Raw genomic sequence first — 15,080 nt, 5'->3', positions numbered from 1 at the left:
CGCGTAGGAGGTCGGAAGAAAGAAGATTGAAGATGCCGCTTGGAGGAAGACTTCGCCCCAATGGAGGACCTCTTCTTTGCCGCTTGGATGAAGACATCGCTGGATGGAAGACTTCTTCTTTGCCGCTTGGATGAAGACATCGCCGGATGGAAGACTTCTTCTTTGCCGCTTGGATGAAGACATCGCCCGGATTGGATGAAGAGTTCGGCCCGGCTGGGTGAAGACGACTCAATGTAGGGAGATCTTCTGGGGCTTAGTGTTAGGTTTTTTTAAGGGGGGTTTGGGTGGGTTTAGAGTAGGGGTATGTGGGTGGTGGGTTTTAATGTTGGGGGGTGGTATTGTGTTTTTTTTACAGGCAAAAGAGCTGTTTACTTTGGGGCATGCCCCGCAAAAAGCCCTTTTAAGGGCTGGTAAAAGAGCTGTTTAATTTTTAATTTAGAATAGGGTAGGGCATTTTTTTATTTTGGGGGGCTTTATTATTTTATTAGGGGGCTTATAATAGGTGTAATTAGCTTAAAATTCTTGGAATCTTTTTTTATTTTTTGTAATTTAGTGTTTGTTTGTTTTTGTAATTTAGTTTAGTGTATTTAATTGTATTTTAGTTTAGATATGTCTAGTTTATTTAATTTATTGATAGTGTAGGTGTATTTGTAACTTAGGTTAGGATTTATTTTACAGGTAAATTGGTAATTATTTTAACTAGGTAGCTATTAAATAGTTATTAACTATTTAATAGCTATTGTACCTAGTTAAAATAAATACCAAGTTACCTGTAAAATAAATATAAACCCTAAAATAGCTACAATGTAATTATCAATTATATTGTAGCTATATTAGGGTTTATTTTATAGGTAAGTATTTAGATTTAAATAGGAATATTTTAATTAATAATATTAATATTAATTAGATTTATTTTAATAAGAATTTAGTTAGGGGTGTTAGAGTTAGATAGGGTTATTATACTTAATATATATATAATATAATAACTATATTAACCCTAATATAATTAGGGTTAATATAGTTAATATATATAATATAATCACTATATTAACCCTAATATAATTAGGGTTAATATAGTTAATATATATAATATAATAACTATATTAACTATATTAACCCTAATATAATTAGGGTTAATATAGTTAATATAGGTGGCGGCGGTATAGTGGGATTAGATTAGGGGGTAATGTATTTAATATAGGTGGCGGCGGTGTAGGGGGATTTAGATTACATGCAAAAGAGCTGATTACTTTGTGACAAAGCCCCGCCAAAAGCCCTTTTAAGGGCTGGTAAAAGAGCTGGTTACTTTAGGGCAATGGCCCGCAAAAAGCCCTTTTAAGGGCTGGCAATAGAGCTGTTTACTTTGGGGTAATGCCACGCAAAAAGAGCTGTTTACTTTGGGGCATGCCCCGCAAAAGAGCTGTTTACTTTGGGGGGTTAGACTTAGGGTTAGACTTAGGTTTAGTGGTAGGGATAGTTTAGTATTTATGGGGTTAATTAATTTAATATAGGTGGCGGCGGTATAGGGGGATTAGATTAGGGGTTCATTAATTTAATATAGGTGGTGGTGGTATAGGGGGATTAGATTAGGGTTAATAAATGTAAAATTGGTGGCAGCGGTGTAGGGGGATTTAGAATAGGGGTTAATTAATTTAATACAGCTGGCGGCGGGGTAGGGGGATTTAAATTAGGGGTTAATCATTTTAATATAGCTGGCAGCGGGGTAGGGGGATTAGATTAGGGGGTTAATAATTTTAATATAGCTGGCGGCGGGGTAGGACCTCACATTAGGGGGTAGTTAATGTAGGTGGCAGCGGGGTAGGAGCTCACATTAGGGGGTAGTTAATGTAGCTGGCGGCGGGGTAGGAGCTCACATTAGGGGGTAGTTAATGTAGCTGGCGGCGGTGTAAGGGGCTCACATTAGGGGGTAGTTAATGTAGGCGGCGGCAGGGTCCAGGAGCGGCGGTTTATGGCTTAATAACTTTATTAGGTGGTGGCGGGGTCCGGGAGCGGCGGTTTAGGGGTTAATACATTTTTTATTATTAGGAGAGTGAGGGGGATAGCGGATAGAGGGTTAGACGTGTCGGGCTATGTTTGGGAGGCGTGTTAGACAGTACGGGAGATTTTATAACTTAGTCAGGTTTTGTAGGCGCCGGCAGTTTCTAAAGTGCCGTAAGTCACTGGCGACTCCAGAAATTTGTACTTACGCAGATTTAAATAAAGTTGCGCGGTGACGTCATCACGTTTATTGCACGTGACGTCACCACGCAAAACGGAAGCCCCGGTGATGCCTTTCAGTATGCAGCACCAATCGCCGGGGTAGGAGCGGGTGGGAGCCCCCAGATCTCCCTGAAGTTGGGAGAGTGCTAGTGACGGCTCTGAGCCGTCATTAGCACCAGAGTGGGAAACTCTGTGACGGCTCAGAGCCGTCATTAGCACTCAAGGGGTTAATAGCAAAAGGCTGCAAAATAAATAATGAATGTATATTGCAATAATGTTGCACTTGCAAGAATGAAACAGTTTATGCATTTTTTAAATGTCAAGTTTAAAGTGAAGGTAAATTTATCAGCTATTGATATTGACCAAGCATTTATCTATAGTACCTTAATCCAGTCGCTAACTTTTTTTTTATATTTTAGCTATAGATTTTATAATAGTTACAATTCAAAATCTGTACCGTCTTGCAGCTGACTCCTCCCATCCGCTACTTCCTTGTAATCCTCAGTGTGACGTCTTCAGCGGTCTCATCCGCTCTCTCTCCAAAGCGCGTTCACGAAGCTGTTTACAACTGCGCATGCACCAATTGCCGTTGATACATAGTAGTCAATGAATTACTATATTCATTGACTACTATATTGTCAGAGATATCAGCTGCATACTTGCGATCGTCTACACGTTCCTGCATATCCTATTCAAGCAGTAATTATAATACTCAATACAATACATGTAGCTCGTTCTAATTTGATCTTTTAATATGGGAATGCCGAAATTAAACAAGTTTGTATGCACAAAATGGGAGCGCGCATGGATTCAGAGATGCCGAAATAAATTGTAGCACATGCGCAGTACATGAACTAGGCTGATGACGTGGATTGACGGCCGCCTAACGGACAGATTTTCAATTGGATGATATAAACACGTGATCATGACAGAAAAAAAAAAAAAAAAAAAACGGGTTGAATTTGCAGACTGGCAAAAGCGGAGTTAAAACGCTGATTACTTTATTTACAATCAATTTTAAAAAAAATCATGAATTAAACTCATATTAATTTGGAACAAAGAAGAATATTTGAGATCGTCATCAAGGTAACTTTACCTTCACTTTAATGGTGCATTAATAAAAAAAAAAATGACTTTAATATGAAAGGAGTTGAGAAGTGGATCCTTGGCAGAAAATAAGGGCAAAATGGAGCAAAGCATGATGGTTTAAATAAGTGTAAATAAACGAAAGAGTAAGTAGAAGAATGGGGGGTTTTCATTTTCCCAAAATTAATGAAATCTTGAGTTGTTTAAGACCCAGGAGAATAATATATGTGAAAGTATTACAAGGAAGAAAGTACTCCACAAATACAGCAATACCATTATGTGCAGCTTTAAATTGTAACACCACTAGATGGCAGTATGCACACAAACACTCATACAATGTAATCAAACTTCAATTATAAGAATCAGTATTCTGTCATTTCTATAACTAATCATTAGGTAGAAAAGTTTGTAACAGTATTGGAATTGAGGCCTTTATTTTTAATAGTCAGTAAAGAAAATATAAGTATAAAGTTTTAGTGCCAAAAAATACTTTCTTCAGGGAAGCCAAAATGATTAATGCAGCCTGACATTCTCTTAATGTATTAAAATGCCTAAGGTACGAAGTCCAAAACTAATTGAGGTGTTTTTTTAGCCCATCGACTGCATGCCTCATGTAAAAGAAAAAGTCCTTACCTTCAGAACAAATATACTGTATAATAATGAAAAATTTCAACTAATTACAACCAATGTTAAGTCCTCAAGGGGAAAATCGTATCTACAAAATCGCCCTATATTTTGAGTCCCTTATAACTAGTGGTTGCAAATATAAGATATATCCTCGACACAAATACTGTCCCTTTAAAGTGTGCACCATGTATAACAGTTTCATATTCTGCACAGCAGGATGGTACAGAAGAAGCTCTTCGCTTTGGTAATAAACACGATTTCTGTTGGCTGTGACTAAGCTCCTTGCTACTCATATAATTAGGGAAGGTGTATTATTAATAAAACTCCCTGTCCCAGGGGCATGTTTGTCTGCACAGACAAAGCACATAATACAGTAAGCTGACTCATAGCATTTTTCTTCTGACCAGTAATTTTACTGCTATTGTAAAATCGTCTCAAGGTTAGGTTTGTTTTAGCTACTTTTTTATTAGATATTTTTCCATCGCTTTTAGGCAATATAGCACATTTCTCATAACAGATGTGTTCTACTGGACTAGAACTGGCTGCTAACCTGGAGCATAATAATATGTTATATTATGTGAGTCCCGTAACCCTGTTTATTTGGCTTTAAATATAGGTGTTCTTTTTTCATAGACAACTTCTTTTATTTTAATTCTTTACATTACTGTAAAAAATAAAAACAGGGAGATGAGAAATATGGTAAAAAAGAACACTGCATATCTTGAATGCAAAAATACCAAGGTGCATGTGGGAGCATGTCAGACTGGAAGAGTGCTTGTGGGAGTATGTCAGACTGGAAGAGTGCTTGTGGGAGTATGTCAGACTGGAAGAGTGCTTGTGGGAGTATGTCAGACTGGAAGAGTGCTTGTGGGAGTATGTCAGACTGGAAGAGTGCTTGTGGGAGTATGTCAGACTGGAAGAGTGCTTGTGGGAGTATGTCAGACTGGAAGAGTGCTTGTGGGAGTATGTCAGACTGGAAGAGTGCTTGTGGGAGTATGTCAGACTGGAAGAGTGCTTGTGGGAGTATGTCAGACTGGAAGAGTGCTTGTGGGAGTATGTCAGACTGGAAGAGTGCTTGTGGGAGCATGTCAGACTGGAAGAGTGCTTATGTGAGTATGTCAGACTGGAAGAGTGCTTGTGGGAGTATGTCAGACTGGAAGAGTGCTTGTGGGAGTATGTCAGACTGGAAGAGTGCTTATGTGAGTATGTCAGACTGGAAGAGTGCTTGTGGGAGTATGTCAGACTGGAAGAGTGCTTGTGTGAGTATGTCAGACTGGAAGAGTGCTTGTGGGAGTATGTCAGACTGGAAGAGTGCTTGTGGGAGTATGTCAGACTGGAAGAGTGCTTGTGGGAGTATGTCAGACTGGAAGAGTGCTTGTTTGAGTATGTCAGACTGGAAGAGTGCTTGTGGGAGTATGTCAGACTGGAAGAGTGCTTGTGGGAGTATGTCAGACTGGAAGAGTGCTTGTGTGAGTATGTCAGACTGGAAGAGTGCTTGTGGGAGCATGTCAGACTGGAAGAGTGCTTGTGGGAGCATGTCAGACTAGAAGAGCGCTTGTGGAAGAGTGCTTATGTGAGTATGTCAGACTGGAAGAGTGCTTGTGGGAGCATGTAAGACTGGAAGAGTGCTTGTGGGAGTATGTCAGACTGGAAGAGTGCTTGTGGGAGTATGTCAGACTGGAAGAGTGCTTGTGGGAGTATGTCAGACTGGAAGAGTGCTTGTGGGAGTATGTCAGACTGGAAGAGTGCTTGTGGGAGTATGTCAGACTGGAAGAGTGCTTGTGTGAGTATGTCAGACTGGAAGAGTGCTTGTGTGAGTATGTCAGACTGGAAGAGTGCTTGTGGGAGCATGTCAGACTGGAAGAGTGCTTGTGGGAGTATGTCAGACTGGAAGAGTGCTTGTGGGAGTATGTCAGACTGGAAGAGTGCTTGTGTGAGTATGTCAGACTGGAAGAGTGCTTGTGTGAGTATGTCAGACTGGAAGAGTGCTTGTGGGAGTATGTCAGACTGGAAGAGTGCTTGTGTGAGTATGTCAGACTGGAAGAGTGCTTGTGGGAGTATGTCAGACTGGAAGAGTGCTTGTGTAAGTATGCCAGACTGGAAGAGTGCTTGTGGGAGCATGTCAGACTGGAAGAGTGCTTGTGGGAGCATGTCAGACTGGAAGAGTGCTTGTGTGAGTATGTCAGACTGGAAGAGTGCTTGTGTGAGTATGTCAGACTGGAAGAGTGCTTGTGGGAGCATGTCAGACTGGAAGAGTGCTTGTGGGAGTATGTCAGACTGGAAGAGTGCTTGTGGGAGTATGTCAGACTGGAAGAATGCTTATGTGAGTATGTCAGACTGGAAGAGTGCTTGTGTGAGTATGTCAGACTGGAAGAGTGCTTGTGGGAGTATGTCAGACTAGAAGAGTGCTTATGTGAGTATGTCAGACTGGAAGAGTGCTTGTGTGAGTATGTCAGACTGGAAGAGTGCTTGTGTGAGTATGTCAGACTGGAAGAGTGCTTGTGGGAGCATGTCAGACTAGAAGAGTGCTTGTGGGAGCATGTCAGACTAGAAGAGTGCTTGTGTAAGTATGTCAGACTGGAAGAGTGCTTGTGTGAGTATGTCAGACTAGAAGAGTGCTTGTGTAAGTATGTCAGACTGGAAGAGTGCTTGTGTGAGTATGTCAGACTGGAAGAGTGCTTGTGGGAGTATGTCAGACTGGAAGAGTGCTTGTGGGAGCATGTCAGACTGGGATATGTCAGACTTGAAGAGTGCTTGTGGGAAAATGTCAGACTGGGAGAATGCTTGTGGGAGTATGTCAGACTGAAAGAGTGCTTGTGGGAGTATGTCAGACTGGGAAAGTACTTGTGGAAATATGTAAGACTTTGAGAGTACTTGTGGGGTGTGGGCGAACAAGTGGGAGAGCACCTGTGGGGTGTGTGAGTACAAGTGGGAGAGAACCTGTGGGGTGTGTGTGTACAGGTGGGAGAGAACCTGTGGGGTGTGTGTGTACAAGTGGGAGAGAACCTGTGGGGTTTGTGAGTACAAGTGGGAGAGAACCTGATGGGTGTGTGTGTGTACAAGTGGGATAGCTGGTGGGGGGGGGGGGTGGTAGTGTGAGTACAAGTGGGAGAGCATCTGTGGGGGGGGTGGTAACAAGTGGGAGAGCACCTGTTGGGGTGTTTGTAGGAGTGAGAAAGCACCTATAGGTGTGTGTCTAGGAGCAGGAGAGCACCTGTGGGTGGGGTGCGTAGGATTGGGAGAGCACCTGTGGTTGGTGTGCGTACAAGTGGAAAAGCTTGTGTGAGGTGTGTGCATAAGAGTGGGAAAGAACCTGTGGGGGACGTAGGTGTGAGTACAAGTCGGAGAGCATCTGAGGGGTGGTGTGCGTACAAGAGGTAGAGCCCCTGTGGGGTGTGTGTGTACAAGATGGAAAGCACCTGCAGGATGTGTGCATACGAGTGGGAGATCACCTGTAGGGTGTGTGTTTGAGCGGGAGATCACCTGTTTGTGCACCTAGAATGTACTGAAATGGACAGTCTACACCTTAGTCATCTTAAAGTCTTACCTTACATTAAGCTGCAAATAGTCTCCTGCACCCCTTTCTATTTCATGCAGCAGGAACAGTAAAAAAGTTATTTCAAATTGAATATTGTTTCTGGCCACTTTGAAATGGTTGCCAAGCTCTGCCCAATGATGAAATCACGATCTGGGCTCACTAGTTACAAAAGACACAGATTCAATACTATTCAGCAGAGTGCCTCTATGTAGCATATATCATGATGTCATCAGAGGGCGGAGCTTGGCAGCCATTTCAAAGTGGCCAGAAATAATATTCATTTTAAAATAACTTTTTTACCATTCCTGCTGCATGATATAGAAAAGGTGCAGGATGCTATTTGCAGTTTAATCTAAGCTAAGACTTAAGATGACTAAAGTGTAGACTGTCCCTTTAAAGGGACACTAAAGGTCAAAATTAAACTTTCATGATTCAGATAGAGCATGTATGTTTAAACAACTTTCCAATTCACTTCCATTATCAATTTGTTCTTAGTCTTTTTTAGACGTGCGCAGCACCGAAAAATTAGCGGCTAGATTTAGAGTTCGGCGGTAGATGGGCTGTTAACGCCACGCGTGTTTTATGTCTAACGCACGGCATTGTTTGACTCCGGTATTTAGAGTTAATATAAGACCATCTAACGATGCTCCTAACGCGTGTATGTCACACGCGTAATCCTGCCCGCGTTAGACAGTCTCCCATAGAGAACAATGGGAAAGGCAAAAAATAGCTTTTTTCACCTAACACTCGATCTCGCGAGAAATACGCACAGCTCGGTCATATGACGCATACCACATCATGCACAACAATAACACGCCGCAAATGTCACAACATCAATCAATCAACAAAGCACACAAGCATTACACATTCACAAGCGGGGGAAGTTTTAATACTATTTATACGGGGAATACGCATATACTTTAAGATGCGGAAAATCGCACAATAACAACAAGGATTAAAAAATATATACATACACTAAAAAAAAAATCGCATTCAATATCATTATATATTATGAAAAACATACATATACAACACTTCACGAAGAACACACCATCGCAAATTCACATTTAAAAAGAATACTATTGGACAATGTTAGAGAAAACGACCACTATGACATCATCGCATTCTACACATTCCACAAATACCAACTCAAAATGAGCATGCGCAAATTAACACACCTAATACACATTGCAATAATATTAATTGCTAATAAAGCACACCTGAACACTAATTACAATGGAAATTGGGACATCATTAAACATTTACACAGGGTATATAAGCACCACACAAGCAGGGCTTCTTTGACTGTGTTGCTGGTGGGTCTTTGGAGAGTTAAGAATAGAGATTTTGCGATTTTTTGAGAGTGAGTTAGTGTTAGTGTGAGAGAGTCAGTTGGTAGTGTTAGCGTGAGAGAGTCAGTTGGTAGTGTTAGCGTGAGATAGTCAGTTGGTAGTGTTAGCGTGAGAGAGTGAGTGAGTTAGTGGGAGGTAGCGGGAGTGGGAGAGAGTCTGTTAGTGGGAGCGTGAGTGAGTTAGTGGGAGTTATTAGTGATAGTTGTTAGTGTGAGCGTCAGTTAGTGGTAGTTAGTGAGCGTTAGTGGGAGTGTTTGTTATTGAGAATTAGAAGTAGTGTTAGTTAGCGAGCGAGTGATTTATCTGTACACTTAACACATTTACACGCAAACACATTCAATACATACATACACTTATCAATAACACTACATACACTCCATACCCCCTACCCCCTCATACTACACTCCATACCCCATTCCTTGTAGTCCCATTCCCTTTCATCCCATTTACTCTTATCCCATACCCCATACCCATCCCATACCCATCCCCTAGTTACATTTAGTTTACATATCCTCCTTTTAGTCTTATTCTTTTCGTTTATTTAAATACTCCTTACCCTCTTTGTTTTTTTTTACATCCCTCACACTTTAAGCACCTTTTTTGTCTTTTTAGTTCTTTATTTTGACCCCCTTTCATTTCATCACACTCACTTTTTTTTGATTATTTGGGGTTTAGTTTAGGGAGGAGATGGAGGCCAGGCAGGGGACAGGTAGAGGGGGGAGTAGAGGGAGGGGGAGAGGAACAGGGCAGGAAGGGGGGCAGGAAGGGGGGCAGGAAGCGGGGGTGGAAGCGGTGGGTGGACCCAGCCACTTGGTTCAAGATGACCAAGTGGCTGGGCCCAGTGGCGGTCAGAGTAGGGCTTCACAGTCCGGGAAACAGAGGGCATCGTCACAGGGGAAGGCCAAGGCGACTAGGGAGGCGAGGTTTACGATGGAGGAGAAGGAGGCCCTCGTAGAGGCCTATATGGCCAGGTATAGGATGCTGCAGCACCAGAAGACTACCCCGACTGACAGGAGGAGGCTCTGGAACGAGATTCGGAATGCAGTCAATGCAGTGGGTTGCCGGAACAGGGATATGGATTCCATCAAACATCGGTACCGGGACTGTAAACTTGAACTTAAAAAAAAGTTAAGCCTGGAGGCCCGACATGCCGCAGGGACCGGTGGCGGCCCTGCCCTTGAAATGGAGTACTGCAGATGGGAGGAAATGTTGCGGCCCAGCATCTCCGAGGTGGAAGTAGTCGGTATCGGAGGAATCGATACCGGGAACCTGCCACTCTCATCTGACGGTAAGCTCATTTAACAATAATTTCACATACGAATGTATTTCAATGGACACTATACGCAAACATTTACTTTCATGATTGAGGTAGCGAATACAATTTGACAAAACATTCAAATGTACTTATATTACATAATTTGATTCATTCTTGAGATATATTTTAATGAAGAAATAGCCATGCACACGGTGAAACAATCACAGGAGGCAGCTATATTCAGCTAACAATCAGAATCTTATAAACATATTTAGATATGCTTTTCAGCAAAGAATATCCAGAGAATGAAGCTAATTAGATAACAAAAGTACATTCGAAAGTTGATACTAAATGTATGCTTATAAATCATGAAAGATAAAACATTGGGTTTCATGTGTTAAGGATCCGATTAATGCTATTACGCTGTTTACACGCATTCTATTACTTAGCGGTTACATCAGTATCTAGGCTATAGGTTAGGTGTGCATTTAAACAGACTGAAAACAAACGCAAAAACATTCACATTGACCAGATATCACAAACACTGTTTAGAAAAAGCGGAAATCGTATTGATTGTTTGTTAGATTTCAAAGTGGATTAATGATTCTGCATTTGTAATTGTATCGTAAGCTAAGTCATTTAAACCTTTATTTGCAAATATGCTAATATATACATTTCTTTTTTTATTTTTTTTTTAATATACAGAGTCTGGGGACGAGGCAGCACAGCCTCCTGCATCTCCCCGGGATGAGAGTGGTGGTGAGGAATTCCCACTTCGGAGGGAAGAGGCCCCCCGTGACGAACAGCGCACGGGAGATGATCAAGAGGCCCCGGAAGCACAGGAGGATGCCGCTGAAGCCGCGGAACCCGAGGTCCCTCAAAGACCCGCACTCCGCCGTGCACGGGCACCCCGCCGTGCACGGGTTCAACAGGCACAACAAGAAGAAATAGCGGAGGTGCGGGTTCTACTGGAGTACATAGACCAGATGCGTACCTCCCGGATAGAAAACATAGAAGGACGACGCAGAATACTTGATGGGCAGAATCAAATAATTCAAGGCCAAAACGAAATAATCAGTATACTGAATACAATACAAGAAGGACAAACAAGAATGTTCAATCTTCATCAGGAAATGTTCACATTTTTCCGGGAGGCGCATGCTGGTCTACCTCCTGTTGCTGGGCCTCTTGTTGCTGGGCCTCTTGCTGCTGGGCCATCTCCTCCTGCCGGCCCATCTCCTCCTCCTCCTCAGCCATCTACTCCTCCTCCTCCTCAGCCATCTTCTCCTCCTCCTCCTCAGCCATCTTCTCCTCCTCCTCCTCAGCCATCTACTCCTCACCTTGGTCGTCCCAGTACTCTTCCTTCCACTCCTCCCACAACAGCTCCAAGGAGGACTCTTCGGAGTCGGCAGTTGCCTCTCCCAGAGCCTCAGCCCCGTGGGAAGAGGGGAAGGAAGAGGAAGTAATTTTTTTTTTCCATCTTAAATTTTGTTTTTTGTGTAATGGATAGGTATGTGATGATGTGGTTTTCATACACTTGTGGACCACACTCTGTATATAATCGACTTCTATGGGACCGGGTCCATGGAGGAAGATTCTTTGCAGAGTGTGGGTTATAAGTGTGTGAAAACCACATCATCACATACCTATCCTTGTTCATGATATTGATTGGTTTCTGTGATGTGATGTCCAAACTGTTTCCCGAATCGCTAACTAAATTACCATAACAATTATCCATGATGGCATATTACTGTTTGAATGCCAATAACACAGCTTAAAGGGACAGTCAGAAAATTATTGATTACAAAGAAAACACTGTATTACGCATTATAAAGTTTGAAACAACAAAACATGGAGAAATACATGTGTGACTTATGTGCTTACCCTTGTATCTATGACTATGAAAAATGACCACTTATTTGTTGTTCTGACATAACAACATTTTAGATATCAATGATCAATACATGGTCAATAATATGCTGTATGAGCACAAGATTTTACATATACAAATGCTATCCAAATGCCCTCTAGTGCTCAAATTGTATAATGATTACAAGCACTCTTCAAGATTTAAGAAATGAGCACACCAACCTCATAGGTTTAGATAGCAAATTTAGATAGCAAATGTTCAATTGTTGAGAAACATTTGATATCCTTGTTATTACAGAATTGACTTTTCGAATAATGTAAAAATATTTTTTTTCGAAACTGTCCCTTTAACAACATTACATATGCTAACACATTTTAAGCTTGTTGCTATATCTACATGTACTTTGTAAAAAAAAATATTTGAAAATCACATTTATATTGACGTGTTAAATAAAGTCTATTTTCTTTAAGAGACATTATTGTGTTAATATTTTATTGTAACTATTTTTATTTTAACAATGAATATGGTTTAAAGTCCTTTTAGGAGTGGGGGGGTGAAATATGCTAACAAAAATATATTTGAAGATTAAACTATGTGGATCTCATACATGATACAAAAAAACAACATTTGCATTCAAGGGACAGTATCCTATATTTTTTACATAACTGTATGTAATAGACACTACTACAAACAACAAGATTACCATATACTGATAGCAATATTAAAAATCTTCAAACACTTGCAAATAAAATAGGGTTAGCTATATTTTAAATATAGATGAACCACCATTACAACCGTAAAACACAATACCCCATCATTAACATATGAAAAGAACCTTTACACAAACTGGACAAAGCTGGAGATGGTACTCACATGAAACTCATTGGCTTTGCGAGGAGTAAGAAAATTACTTACATTTTCTTACAACACAAGACAAAATAAACCTATTGGTTAAACAATGGACTATCTAACTAGAGACAAAATCAAATATTTTTATTTATAATGTGAGTGTCTAATGAACCTTTCATAAAATATACAACGAAATTACATTTAGAAGAAGTCGGCATCATATATTTAGCATATGATAAATGCATATTGATTACTTTATTCAAACACAATAGCGCATATTTATTAATTAGATATGTTCAACATTAAACACAACATTAATTTTTAAGAAAAAGGAACATTGTTGACAAACATATTAAACATGGACTGTAGAGATTTGCACTTGCCTAGAAATATCCTATGCATGAAAACATTTTGCTTTCGTTCGTTGATTCAACCAGACATCCAGCAAAAGAGAATGTGTTGGTCTTTATCAGCTACGGGTCAACAATGTAACATGATGCAAATAATACATATTCGCAAGCTTTTTAAAATTGCATGCAGTCACAAACGTTTTTAACGTGCACAAATATTGCGGGACTACGCAATCCAATCACACGTTTTTTTAACTTTACATGTGCCGTCTTAACATGGCGCTTCCTTGATCACGTAAGAACGCCATCCAATGAAAGGCACATTATTGATCACGTAAGAACGCCCAAAAAAAAAAGGCGCATCCTTGATCGCGTCAAAACGCAATCCAATAAAAGGCATATTCCTGATCACGTAAGAACGTCAGTCAATACAAGGAATCATTGGACAGCCTGGCAGGTGACGTCTTAAGCAACATGGCGCATCCGAGATCGCTGAAAAACCGCAGACAATACAAGGACTCAGTGACATCTTGGCATATCATTAAGAAACGTATTTATATTTTAGGAACTAGTATGTGTGTAGATTGCTATCTAGGAATGTCACCAAATCATGAATCATCTTTTCGGACTTGACTGTCCCTTGAACTATAGCTATGGTGTATATCTTTAACATTTAAAAGATACACATGAGAAATACATATGCCATTGATGTTTTAAGATATCTTTGGATTGTTGTTGAATAACAATAGTTATACATGTATTGATTAAACGTGTCATTTATTCAAGTTTAATTATGGTCAGCCTACCTATAGCCATATATGGGAGGAGATGTATTTTGTTAACATATTAGTTAACTAATATTCATCATCTACATTATTTGTATTACACACAGAGATTGATTTGGTTACACTTTGACAATAATATAGATTAGAAAATGAAATACAGGTGCTGTCAACATTACAATAAGATTGTTTATTAATAAAACTATATGTCCTTGTTCTTGTAAAAAGGACAAAAACGCTTTACAAATGGAAATACATTCATTTACAATAGTGATCAACATCACTTAAAGGGACATTATTTTGTTTTTAAAAAGAGCATACACATAGTCAATACTATTTAAATAAAATGAACACTTTACAGGGATTATATCATTGTATCAATACTCAGATCATTTGGTAAAGGTGCATCAATTCATGCAGAGTTTATAAATACACACATGGATATGAACATTTAAATATACATATATACACAAATACAAAAATATATATACATATATAAAGAAATTACTCTGCTAATCATAATCAGGCAATGATAGAGCTAAGAGAAAATAATATAAACACAAATAATAAGATTACATTGGAGATGTTAATCTTAAAGTCATTTACTATTGTCTTACATATATGATTTCATTATAACAAATAGATTTGTTAGGTCCCTTTAAGGATAAACAACATAAACTAGAGCTTGCAAAAAATAACAGGAAGAATGAGGACAAATATTTGTGAAATAAAATTTATTTTATTAGTATGTAAGAAAACATACACAACGTTTATAAATAATCTTGTAAAAATAAGGAATATATGAGCCATATGACAAGGTAACACAGTGCATCACAGTCCATGAAGAGAGTTGCCAAGGGCCAGCATAGCCCCATTGGAGACACATGACAAGGTAACACAGTGCATCACAGTCCATGAAGAGAGTTGCCAAGGGCCAGCATAGCCCCATTGGAGACACATGACAAGGTAACACAGTGCATCACAGTCCATGAAGAGAGTTGCCAAGGGCCAGCATAGCCCCATTGGAGACACATGACAAGGTAACACAGTGCATCACAGTCCATGAAGAGAGTTGCCAAGGGCCAGCATAGCCTCATTGGAGACACATGACAAGGTAACACAGTGCATCACAGTCCATGAAGAGAGTTGCC

The 15,080-nt window shown here is 40.1% G+C and overlaps 1 protein-coding gene across 3 annotated transcripts in view; it reads right to left on the bottom strand.

Moving 5' to 3' along the window:
* The window catches only part of ME3 (malic enzyme 3), a 439,608-nt gene that overhangs the window by 63,126 nt on the left and 361,402 nt on the right, over window positions 1-15,080 (bottom strand). The window lies entirely within an intron of this gene.

This window comes from Bombina bombina, chromosome 3 (genome assembly GCF_027579735.1).
Source record: "Bombina bombina isolate aBomBom1 chromosome 3, aBomBom1.pri, whole genome shotgun sequence".
Taxonomy (NCBI): domain Eukaryota; kingdom Metazoa; phylum Chordata; class Amphibia; order Anura; family Bombinatoridae; genus Bombina; species Bombina bombina.
The sequence above is the reverse complement of the archived record's forward strand: the minus strand, read 5'-3'. Positions and strand labels throughout refer to the sequence as shown.